We start from the raw sequence: 13,359 nt of genomic DNA, 5'->3' as shown, positions 1-13,359 counted from the left end.
TGCACTGACCTCCCTGCTGCACCAAGGATTCCCTGCCCAAGCCGCTTCAAGTCGTGGTGGATGTTCTCCTGGAGACACCTAGCTTGGTTGTCCTAGGAGATTTTAACATCCACACTGACACGACCTTACAAGGGGCCGCTCGGGACTTCATGGAAAGCATGGCCTCCATGGGGCTGTCCCTGAATGAGTCTGGCCCAATGCATAGTTGCGGACATGCCTTAGACCTGGTGCTCATTCTGAAGCTGACTGGGCACGGGTTAGAGCTCAATGTCGAGCCTACCAAGTGGCGATGGTGACGGCAAAGAAGATTTTCTTCACCGCCTCTATTGCATCTGCAGAAAACAGCAGCAGGAGACTCTTTCAGGTGCTTCACAATTTAGCAGAACCAACTGCTCCATCGGGACCCAGTACAGGCCACATGATCTCCTGCAATGATTTTGCAAAGTTTATTGCAGATAAAGTTGCTCAGATTCGGGAAGAGGTAGACTCCACCGTGGAAGCAGGGCCGGGGTGGGAGAGTGCTAGAGTCCTGTCTAGTCAATTTGCGTGGGATCAGTTCCAATCTGTTACCTCCGAGGATGTGGACAAGCTGCTTGGATGAGTGAAACCAACCACCTGTCTCCTTGAAAAGCTAGCCGGGAAGGGCTGGGTGATGTGCTTCGCAGGGTGGTGAATGCTTCTTTCTGTGAGGGAGCCTTCCCCGACCTGCTGAAAGAGGTGGTCATTAAACCGCTTCTTAAAAAAACATCTCTAGACCTGGCCAATATGGCCAACTATCACACGGTCTCAAATCTTCCATTCTTGGGCAAGGTGATAGAGCAAGTGGTTGCTGAACAACTCCAGACATGCCTGGAAGAAGCGGACCATTTGGATCCCTTCCAGTCAGGATTCAGGCCTCACCATGGGACTGAAACTGCCTTGGTTGCACTGGGCGATGATCTCCGGTGGGCTAGGGACAAAGGTGAGAGCTGTTTCCTAGTTCTGTTGGATCTCTCAGTGGCTTTTGATACCATCAACCATAACATCCCTCTGGACCATCTAGAGGGGCTGGGAGCTGGGGGCACTGTTATACGGTGGTTCCGCTCCTTTCTCCTGGGCCGTGCCGAGAAAGTGGTTTTGGGGGATGAGTGTTCAGACCCCTGTGGGATGCCTCAGGGTTCTGTCCTCTCCCTCATGCTTTTCAACATCTACATGCACCCTTTGGGAGAGATCGTCAGGGGGTTTGGGCTGGGTGTTCATCAATATTCGGATGATACCCAGCTCTACCTCTCTTTCAAATCAGAACCAGTGAAGGCGGTGAAGGTGCTGTGTGAGTGTCTGGAGGCAGTTGGAGGATGGATGGGGACTAACAGATTGAGGTTAAATCCCGACAGGACAGAAGTACTGTTTTGGGGGGGACAGGGGGCGGGCAGGTGTGGAGGACTCCCTGGTTCTGAATGGGGTAACTGTGCCCCTGAAGTACTAGGTGCATAGCCTGGGAGTCATTTTGGACTCACAGTTGTCCATGGAGGCGCAGGTCAATTCTGTGTCCAGGGCAGCTGTTTATCAGCTCCATCTGGTATGCAGGCTGAGACCCTACCTGCCTGCGGACTGTCTCGCCAGAGTGGTGCATGCTCTAGTTATCTCTTGCTTGGACTACTGCAATGCGCTCTATGTGGTGCTACTTTTGAAGGTGGCCCAGTAACTACAACTAATCTAGAATGTGGCAGCTAGACTGCCGACTGGGAATGGCCGCCGAGACCACATAACACCAGTCTTGAAAGACCTACATTGGCTCCGAGTACGTTTCTGGGCACAATTCAAAGTGTTGGTGTTGACCTTTAAAGCCCTAAACAGCCTCTGACCAGAATACCTAAAGGAGCATCTACACCCGCATCATTCTGCCTGGACACTGATGTCCCGCGCCGAGGGCCTTCAGGCGGTTCCCTCACTGCAAGATGTGAGGTTACAGGGAACCAGACAGAGGGCCTTCTCGGTAGTGGCACCTGCCCTGTGGAACGGCCTCCCACCAGATGTCAAGGAAATAAACAAATACCAGACTTTTAGAAGACATCTGAAGGCAACCCTGTTTAGGAAATATTTTAAGGTTTAACAGACCACCGTAGTTTAATATTTTGTTGGAAGCTGCCCAGAGTGGCTGGTGAAACCAAGCCAAATCGGCAGGGTATAAATAATAAATTATTATTATTATTATAACCATACAGAGTATAAAGCAATTAAAAAGTCCTCATAACAGCAAGCTGTGAACTTCCCTGAGATTTTCAGGTGAAGGGTGGTATACAAATTTAATAAAATAAATAAATAAATAAATAAATAAATAAATGATAACTTAAAATGGCTGCTTGAATTTCAGCTTCCATCAGGCCAAGCTAGCATGATCAATGGTTGGGATTAGGAGAGTTGTATGTTGTATTCACATTAATGCCATATTAATCTTTATTTATTGCATTTCAACATACCATAGTTTTCCTGATTTTTCACATTTTATGATGATTGATGATTAATGTTGACCATATTTTTTTTAACCCCCCCCCCATTTCATTTGCATTCCTAAGAATTTGGGTTGGGGGGGTCATTGACAACTTTATAAGCTCGTCAAAGGGTCCATGAACTCAACAGTTGGAGAACATGTTGTTTTAAACATATTAAGTAGCCCTATATTGGGCAAAGAAGTAATCACCACTCCCTTAGTAGGTTGTGAACTCTGCTTCCTAAGAGGTTTTTTAGCAGAGGTTGGATGGCCATCTGTCATGGATGCTTTAGCTGAGCTCCCTGTATTGCCAGGGCAGGACCAGATGACCCCTTCCAATGCTACAATCCCATGATTCTGTGTTTTGGACAGTACTGTGTTTTCAGAATATTTCAAAAGAGGAATTACGTCCCAACAGGGAAGGGAACAGCTGATGTTTGTGAATGGTTATAGCTAAGCAGCAGAGCTCATGTTCTGCCATATATACAGTGGTACCTTGGTTTTTGAACTTAATCCGTTCTGAAGTCCATTCTTAAACCGAAACCATTCTTAAACTGAAGTGTGCTTTCCCACCACCGGTGCCCTTCCACCGTTTGGATTCCGTTCTTAGACAGGGGTAAAGTTCTCAAACCAAGACACTATTTCTGGTTTTGCGGAGTTTGTAAACCAAATTGTTCTTAAACTTGACTGTTCTTAAACTGCGATAGGTTTGAGTCTCTTCCATCTCAAGGTAGGGGTTAGAAAGGCTTCTAACTCAGGCCCCTGCCAGTCAGTGAAGATCTGGTGTAGCCAGTGCAGCAGTTTCCAGATGTTATGAACTCCAATGAATATGTTTTTTAACTGCTTGCTCATGATTAAACATGATCTTGATGCTATGGGGGCAGTCACCCACAATTCTGCTTTTTGTGCCTGCAAAGGTTTTGGGGTGGCTAGTGGTTACAGTGTCAGAATAGGACCTGGAAGACCAGGGTTCAAATCCCCATGCATCCATGAAGCTCACTGGATGATCCAGTCCCTGCCTCTCAGCCTGACCTAGTGGAGATTACCATGAGCACAACCTTGAGGAGGGGGCAAACCATGTACACAACCTTAAGCTCCTTGAAGAAGAAGGTGGGATGCAATAAATAAATGAAAAATAAGGGGTGAAACTGTGCTTCATTTCCTTTGTGTATATCCTATGAACTCCTGTAACGTTTTATACAACAAGCGTTTTGTACTACAAGTGTTCTGGTTTATTTTTATCTTGCATTTGTTGTGCTATTTCTTTTCCAGATAGCAATAATGTAGTAGCTAATCTGGGGAAAACATCAGAAACCAAACTAAAGCAGAGAAAGCCAACCAAAGCACTATTCATCTGATTATTGCTGGCATCCGTCTGTTTCGGGAATCAATGTAGAAGTGCACCTTTGGGGGTGAAGTCAAACTTGGAAGGTTACAGCATTGACCGATGAGGGAGAAACATATTTTGCTGCAGCTGGACAGGTGAAGGAGTTAGTTGTGCTGCTGCAAATGCACCATCAGCTTTGGTTGGTGGCCTAGACATGGGCCCCTATCATGACAGGGATAGCCTAATGTCTGTCTTCAATGCTTTAGTAACTTCTAGGCTAGATTACCATGATACGTGGGGCTGACTCTGAAGATGGTTCAGAATCTTCAGCTGGTGCAGAATTCAGTAGCCAGGTTCCACACTGGAGGAAGACGTTTCAGCATATAGCACCAATCCTGCAAATAGTTTCTGGGCTCAATTCAAAGTGTTGATTTTGACCAATAAAGCCTTAAGTGGCTCGGGAATGCAAAACCACTTTTCCCCATATAAACCAACCCAGACCCTGTTTGTGGGATGCTCCCACTAGCGAGCCAGCCTTGTTCGTTTCATCATTACATACCTTTAGGCTCCAGATGAAAACATTCCTTTTCTCCCAGGCCTTTGCCTAATTAAACAATCTATGGCCTTTTAAACTGGGGTGTAGGTATTGTTGTGTTTGTTACTATGTTGTGTATTTTTGTGTTTTTATATTGTAAACCACCCTCTGATCGTTGGATGAAGGGCAGTATAGATAAATAAAAATAAATAAAGCAGACCACTTGGGGATCTACTTTGGATGAAGGGTGGTTTTAAAAGTTGAATGAATGAATGAATACTGTCCCACACGTTACCCACATACCTGTCAATACCCCGAAGAACTCTCAAAATTTAGTGAGATAATATTGACTTTTATGATGATTATTATTAAGGCAATTACTATACAACCTACTATATGAAAAGATATCTCTAAGCAGTTTGTAAAATAACAGCAATGACATAAGTTTCAAAAAGAACCCATAGAACCATTCATGTGAATTACTAATCAATACAGCAATAAATTTGGAAACCCATTCCCACAAACCACCTCTCAGTCTCCTGACTCTCTCCCAGGTCTTCACTCATCCATCCTGGCTCTCACACGAGCAAACTCACAGATCACCACCCTCAAAATAAAAAAATAAAATCTCACAAAGAAGAGGGTTCTTGCAATCTGCTGGCATCTCCCTAGTCTCTTGCTCTAGGGATGATGGGTAGGCGCCCAGGACTGATAAAACTTTTTCAGGCAGGCAGCTTACAACAGTGTCCTCTTCTGCTGCACCACACACACACAATGTCAGGCTACAGCAGGTTGGGTGTGATGAGTTTTCTCAGAGGTACCAAGGATGGCAAATATGGCACCCCCTACACCCATAGTTCATTTGCTGGCCTCTGCACAACTCTTCCAGAAGCTCTTCTACCTTTGCACAGTTGTGGGGAGCCTCCAGCAAATTACCTAGTCTTGATTGGCCAGAGTGTCCCAGTTGTCCTATGCAGCCATTTTCCCCAAACCATGCCCACCAGACTCAAGAACTACCCACCTGCCTTTCTAAGTCAGTTTGTTTGCCCCCATCCAGACCACCAGGTTACACACCGGGATGCTGGAATAAAGAAGTGAAGGTCCCTGCCCATTGCTTGAAATGAAAGCCCAGCTGTCACCCATATTCATCATATGACTTCAGCAGAATGCACAGAACACACTAGTAGAAACAGGCACTTGTTATATCGGCAGATCCCGAGATTACTTTTTGATGGTGTATAAAATAAGAGAGGAGCATGACTAAGATGATCAAGGGTCTGGAAACCAAGCCTAATAAGGAGCAGTTAGAATCATAGAATCATAGAATCATAGAGTTGGAAGAGACCACAAGGGCCATCGAGTCCAACCCTCTGATGGAAACACCATCAGAGCACTCCTGACATATGGTTGTCAAGCCTCTGCTTAAAGACCTCCAAAGAAGGAGACTCCACCACACTCCTTGGCAGCAAATTCCACTGTCGAACAGCTCTTACTGTCAGGAAGTTCTTCCTAATGTTTAGGTGGAATCTTCTTTCTTGTAGTTTGGATCCATTGCTCTGTGTCCGCTTCTCTGGAGCAGCAGAAAACAACCTTTCTCCCTCCTCTATATGACATCCTTTTATATATTTGAACATGGCTATCATATCACCCCTTAACCTCCTCTTCTCCAGGCTAAACATGCCCAGCTCCCTTAGCCGTTCCTCATAAGGCATCGTTTCCAGGCCTTTGACCATTTTGGTTGCCCTCCTCTGGACACGTTCCAGTTTGTCAGTGTCCTTCTTGAACTGTGGTGCCCAGAACTGGACACAGTACTCCAGGTGAGGTCTGACCAGAGCAGAATACAGTGGCACTATTACTTCCCTTGATCTAGATGCTATACTCCTATTGATGCAGCCCAGAATTGCATTGGCTTTTTTAGCTGCCGCGTTACACTGTTGTCTCATGTCTAGTTTGTGGTCAACCAAGACTCCTAGATCCTTTTCACATGTAGTGCTCTCAAGCCAGGTGTCACCCATCTTGTATTTGTGCCTCTCATTTTTTTTTGCCCAAGTGCAATACTTTACATTTCTCCCTGTTAAAATTCATCTTGTTTGTTTTGGCCCAGTTCTCTAATCTGTCAAGGTCATTTTGAAGTGTGATCCTGTCCTCTGGGGTGTTAGCCACCCCTCCCAGTTTGGTGTCATCTGCAAATTTGATCAGGATGCCCTTGAGTCCATCATCCAAGTCGTTGATAAAGATGTTGAATAAGACAGGGCCCTGTGGCACCCCACTAGTCACTCTTCTCCAGGATGTAGAGGAACCATTGATGAGCACCCTTTGGGTTCGGTCAGTCAGCCAGTTACAAATCCACTGAGTGGTAGCATAGTCAAGACCGCATTTTACCAGCTTCTTTACAAGAATATCATGGGGCACCTTGTCAAATGCCTTGCTGAAATCAAGGTAGGCTACATCCACTGCGTTCCCTTCATCTACCAGGCTTGTAATTCTGTCAAAGAACGAGATCAGGTTAGTCTGACATGACTTATTTTTTAGAAATCCATGCTGACTATTGGTGATCACAGCATTCCTTTCTAGGTGCTCACAGACTGTTTGCTTAATGATCTGCTCCAGAATCTTCCCTGGTATTGATGTCAGACTGACTGGGCGGTAATTATTTGGGTCCTCTCTTTCCCCCTTTTTGAAAATAGGGACAACATTTGCCCTCCTCCAGTCTGCCGGGACTTCGCCTGTTCTCCAGGAATTCTCAAAGATGACTGCCAGTGGTTCTGAAATCACATCTGCCAGTTCTCTTAATACTCTTGGATGCAGTTCATCTGGCCCTGGAGACTTGAATACATCTAGACTAGCCAAGTATTCTTGTACTATCTCCTTAGTTATTCTGGGCTGTGTTTCCTCTGCTGAATCCTTTGCTCCAAATTCTTCAGGTCGGGCATTGTTTTCTTTATCGGAGAAGACTGAGGCAAAGAAGGCATTGAGGAGTTCAGCCCTTTCTGTGCCCCCTGTTTGCATTTCACCATCTTCTCCTCTGAGTGACCCCACTGTTTCTTTGTTCTTCCTTTTGCTACGAACATACCCATAAAAGCCTTTTTTGTTGCTTTTAACCTCTCTAGCAAGCCTGAGTTCATTCTGTGCTTTAGCTTTTCTGACTTTGTGTCTACACATGCTGGCTATTTGTTTGAATTCCTCTTTGGTGGTTCCCCCCCTTTTCCATTTTTTGTACACATCCTTTTTTAATCTTAACTCAGTTAAAAGTTCTTTAGATAGCCACCCTGGCTTCTTTAGGCACCTTCCATGTTTCTGTCTCATTGGTATTGCCTGAAGTTGTGCTTTTACTATCTCCCTCTTAACAAACTCCCAGCCATCATGAACTCCCTTTCCTTTTAGTATTACTGTCCATGGGATCTCACCCAGCACTTCCCTAAGTTTTATGAAGTCGGCTTTCTTAAAGTCGAGAAATTGAGTCCTAGTATGCTTGGCTGCTCCTTTCCGCTGTATAGTAAACTTCAGAAGAGCATGATCACTCGCGCCTAATGATCCTTCCACTTCTACCCCACTAACCAGGTCATCAACATTGGTTAGGACCAGATCTAAAATGGCTGTTCCTCTTGTTGCTTCTCCCACTTTCTGGAGAATGAAGTTGTCTGCAAGGCCAGTGAGGAATCTGTTTGACCTTATGCTCTTGGCTGAGTTTGACATCCAACAAATATCCGGGTAATTGAAGTCCCCCATTACTACTATCTCCCTTCCTTTTGCATGCTTGGCCATCTGTTCCAGGAAGGCATCATCTATGTCCTCCGTTTGGCTTGGGGATCTATAGTAAACTCCCACAATGAGGTCACTGTTATTCTTCTCTCCCTTAATTTTGACCCAAATGCTCTCACTTTGGCTTTGAGGTTCTAAATCTTGGATCTCTTCACAGGTATACACATCCCTGACATATAACGCCACTCCTCCTTTCTTGTCTGGTCTGTTTCTCTGAAATAGATTGTATCCCTCCATTATTACATTCCAATCGTGGGACTTATCCCACCAGGTTTCAGTGATTCCTATTATGTCATATTTAGTTTGCTGTACCGAGAGCTCAAGCTCATCTTGTTTATTTCCCATGCTTTGCGCATTAGTGTACAGACATTGAAGTCCATTAATCATTCCCCCGTGTCTCTTATTTAAGGATTTTTTCCTCCCACCACTAGGTCTGCGTGCTGCTTGCTCCATTCGGTCTATGACATTTGGATGATCATCTTCATCAATTGATAGACTCCTACCTTCAGGAGCACTGTCTCCCTCCCCCACATTAGTCAGTTTAAAGCCCTCCTGATGAGGTTTCTGAGATTTTTGGCAAAAACATTCCTCCCAACCATTGTGAGATGCAGCCCATCGCTTGCCAGAAGTCCATCTTCAAGAAACTGCAGTCCGTGATCTAAGAATCCAAACTGTTCCTGTTTACACCATTTGCGAAGCCAGCTGTTCACTTCCACTATTTTTCCCTCTCTCCCTGGGCCACGTCGTTCAACTGGGAGGACAGATGAGATGACAATTTGTGCATTTAATTGCTTCAATTTCCTGCCCAGAGCCTCGTAGTCTCTTTTGATCTTCTGGAGGCTATTGCTTGCAGTGTCATTGGTTCCCACATGAACCAAGAGGAAGGGGTATTTGTCAGTGGGTTTTATGATTCCTTGCAGTCGTTCAGTTACATCTTGGATCTTAGCCCCGGGGAGACAGCACACTTCCCGAGACATCTTGTCAGGCCCACAGATCACTGCTTCTGTTCCCCTCAGTAGGGAATCCCCTATCACCACTACACGCCTCCTCTTAGGTCTGGTCGGGGTTCTTCTGTGAGCTGTCCGTTCCAAGGTCGCCTAGACATTCCCTGAGGACTGCCTTTGCTGCTCGTCTTCATATACCTGATCGACTGTAATGAGGGAGAGATCCTCAAATGGAGTCTGCTCTTCGTCTTCCATGCTAGGGGAAAGGACCTCAAAGCGATTGCGTATTTCTAAACAATCAGAGCGAACCCTGGGCCTCCTACTTCTTTGAGTCACGTTTCTCCATATATCTGGCTCCTGTGTTGGTGAACTAGCCTCCTTCTCAGGGGAGTCCCCTGTCTCCTCCTTGGTGGAGACGGTGTGCTCTGTTGCTTCCAAGAAGAGCTCCATCTCTCTAATTCTTTGGAGCGTAGCTACACGTTCCTCCAGTTGCTGGACTTGGTCTTTTAAGAGGGCAATCAACATGCAATTGCTGCAGGTAAAGCTGCCTGCAACCTTTGGCAAGATGGCAAACATTGCGCAGGAACCACAGGCGACTGCAGCTGTTCCCTCACCCTCCATCTTGAGAACGTGTCGTTGGGGGTGACTACAGCGGTCCTCCATCATAAAAAGTGTGAAGACAGGACAAATAAATTCCCCCCAAAAAACCTAGGTCTCCCCCAACAAACGTTTGAGACTAGCTCCCCTAAATCTAAAAGATGGATCAAACTGCAAGCTCTGAAGGAGTTGAAGGAGTTGAGTATGTTTAGCCTGGAAAAGAGGAGACTGAGAGGAGATATGATAGCCATCTTCAAATACCATAAGGGCTGTCACATGGAAGAGGGAGCAAGCTTGTTTTCTCCGGCTCTAGAGGGTAGGACCCAAACCAATGGCTTCAAGTTACAAGAGATTCCTACTAAACATACAGAAAATCTTTCTGACAGTAAGACCTGTTTGACAGTGGAACAGTCTCCCTCGGGAGGTTGTGGACTCGCCTTCATTGGATGTTTTTAAGCAGAAGTTGGGCAGCCACTTGGATTCCTGCATTGCAGGGTGTTTTGGGCTAGATGACCCTCAATATCCCTTCCAGCTCTACAGTTCTATGATTCTATAAAAGTTGCAGGCATCATGAAACTTAACATGCAGCCTGACCTCATGGCTGCTGCTTACAACATTTAGCCTAATTTCTGGACTGCCACCACCCCACTTCATGATTCCAACCAGAGGCGCCAGCTTCCAGAGGAGAATGGAGGAGCCGATGTTGCGTGGCACATGACGTTGTGCACATGGCGTCCCAATATCGTGTGTGTGATGTCAGGATGTCAGAGAAGCTGGGTGTGGAGCTGAAAGCAGTGGCAGTGCAGCTTCAATGTCCATGGCTCCTCCTCCTGCCACCACCGAAGGAGCTGGCCACTGAAGCGGCGCAGTGCTTGGTCTCTTCCTCCACTTTTGAACATGGGGGCAACCCCCCCCCCAAAATATATTGGGGTGACCCAAAAGGGCTCAGTCTCTAGGAGATGGCCCCCCTTGCTTTTCTTGATGGAGAGCCCTGGACTTGGAATCTTGCTATTTTTATGACATTTCAGCTATACAGCTGCAAATAAAACATTTTGTGTTTTAAGTGCAATATACAATGTGACACTAGATGGCGAGCTTTACAGAAAATTCAATGTATTTTTAAAAAACACTTAAAAAAGATTTTTGGAATGGTTTTTATTATATGTGTGTAGATTCCACCATTATGTCTGGTTTCCAGCTAGGTTTTTTGGAGGGTTGTTTCTTCTTCTTCTTCTTCTTCTTCTTCTGGATTAGCACAGCCTTTTCTATATTTCTACATAAATCCACAAGCTCTGTCTGAGCAGAAAGGACAATAAGTCTTGTATTTCTCCATCTATGCAGAAGGTAAAGATGATGGTGGTGAAGATGACAGTTCTCCTTAAATCCCCAAGCGCTGACTACCAGCAGAGATGGATGGTGATGATTTTTCATATAAGCCAGCAAGGAAAAAAAGAGTAATAACATTTTCTTTGCTTTGTTATAAAAAAAGTAATGCCATATGACTTTTTGTTTTTGCTTTGTTATATAAAAAATTAATATGAAAAAAATGTAATGCAGCACTTTCCATTTATAAATAACACTGAAGCGGTTTCAATCAGGTGACAGCAAAAATTGCAAAACATTTTTTAGTAGGGGCAATCAGAATAAGTTCTATCATTTGATTACAAACCACCAGAATGTATTTTGTATAGTTAAGTTTTTACCTTTATGTTCAGAAGTAGTTGTTTTTAATTGCTATGGCTAGTGGCTGGATATGGAAACGCTACAAAACCCATGTCTAAAAATAAAATGAAATAAAAAGTGTGTGTGAATGGGAAATATTTTTTTGGGGGGGTATGCGTTTTCTCTTCAAAAACCCACATTGCGGGGGGGGGGAGGATTTGGTTGGTCGGTTTGCCAACTTGAATGAAATTTTCTTTTTTCTTCTTCTTCTTCTTTGGTGATCACTTGTAGTGGAGTAAGATTGTCTTCCATAAACACGGTTTTAACAATGAGTCCGTAAGTGACTGTGGAGGCCAATTCTGGATCCACACGTCCTTCCACAGTGGAGACATTGGTTTCTGGGTGGGAGTTGATCACAGTGTGGATTTGCCAAGCATGCCTTCCTCCTAACACGTCCTTGCGTCCCGAGTTTGAGTGTCTTCAAAGCCCATGACACTTTTGGTAAAGGCTGTTCTCCAACTGGAGTGCTTGCAGGCCAGTGTTTGTCACCCAGTTGCCAGTGTTTATACTACATTTTTTTTAGATTTGCCTTGAGGCAGTCTTTAAACCTCTTTTGTTGACCACCAGCATTACGCTTTCCATTTTTTAAGTTTGGAATAGAGTAGTTGCTTTGGAAGGCGATCACAAGGCATCTGCACATGACCAGTCCAACAAAGTTGATGTTGAAGAGTCATTGCTTCCACACTGGTGATCTTTGCTTCTTCCAGTACACTGATATTAGTTCGCCTGTCTTCCCAAGTGATGTGTCAAATTTTTCGGAGACACTGTTGATGAATCTTTCAAGGAGTTAGAGATGGCGTTTATAAGTGCTCCATGTTTCACAAGCATATAGTAAGGTTGGTAGTACAATAAATATGTAAACAAGCATTTTGCTTTCCCTGCAAATGTCCCGGTCCCCAAACACTCTGCACTTCAATTGGGAGAAAGCCACACTCACAGAGCTCAGGTGACGCTGGATTTCAGCATCAATGTTGGCCCTTGTGGAAATATAACTACCTAGGTAGGAGAAGTGATCCACATTTTCCAACGTTACCATTGAGTTGGATTTGTAGCGCTGCAGAGGGGTTATTTTGCACTTGTTGGTGCATCACTCTGGATGTTGAGTGATAGGCCAAGCTTTTTGTAAGCTTCTGCAAAGATATTTTGGATGGTTTGGAGGCCATCCACTGAGCGTGCGCACACTACGCTGTCATCAGCATACTGAAGTTCTATGACAGAAGTTATGGTAATCTTACTCTTTGCTTTCAGCCTGCTCAGCCTGAAGAGCTTTCCATCTGTTCAATATATGATTTCTACTCCTGTGGGGAGTTTCCCTTCGACAAAGTGTGGGATCATGGCAATGAAAATAATGAATAGAGTTGGGGCAATAACACAACTCTGTTTAACACCTGATCCCACTGTGAATGGTTCACTTTGAGAGCCATTGTTATCTGCAATTGTTGCTGTCATATTATCATGGAGGAGCTGAATGATGTTTACAAATTTATCTGGGCAGCCAATTTTCAGAAGGACAGTCCACAGGGCATTACAATTTACAGTGTCGAAAGCCTTAGTCAGGTCAATAAACACCATATACAGCGGTTGGTTTTGCTCTCTGCATTTTTCTTGAAGCTGTCGAGTGGTGAAAATCATGTCCGCTGTCCCCCTAGAAGGCCGAAAACCATTTTGGGATTCAGGAAAGGTCACCTTGGATATTGTTACGAGAAGGTTTGCTAAGATCCTTGCAAGAATTTTGCAGGCCGCAGCTAATAGAGATGCCTCGACAGCTTCCACAATCAGTTCTGTCACCTTTTTAAAAAAGAGATTGGTAATTGTGGCATCTCTAAAGTCTGCTGGGATTTCCTCTCTTTCCTAGATTATTTCGATGAGCTTGTGAAGTTGTGTAAATTCAATTCCGCCCACTTTGAAGACTTTGGCAGGTATCCCATCAGGTCTGCTGTCTTTGTTGTTCTTCATTTGGTTAATAGCTGTACACAGCTCTCCCAGATTTGGAGATACCCCA

This window comes from Podarcis raffonei, chromosome Z (genome assembly GCF_027172205.1).
Source record: "Podarcis raffonei isolate rPodRaf1 chromosome Z, rPodRaf1.pri, whole genome shotgun sequence".
Classification (NCBI taxonomy): Eukaryota; Metazoa; Chordata; class Lepidosauria; order Squamata; family Lacertidae; genus Podarcis; species Podarcis raffonei.
The sequence above is the reverse complement of the archived record's forward strand: the minus strand, read 5'-3'. Positions refer to the sequence as shown.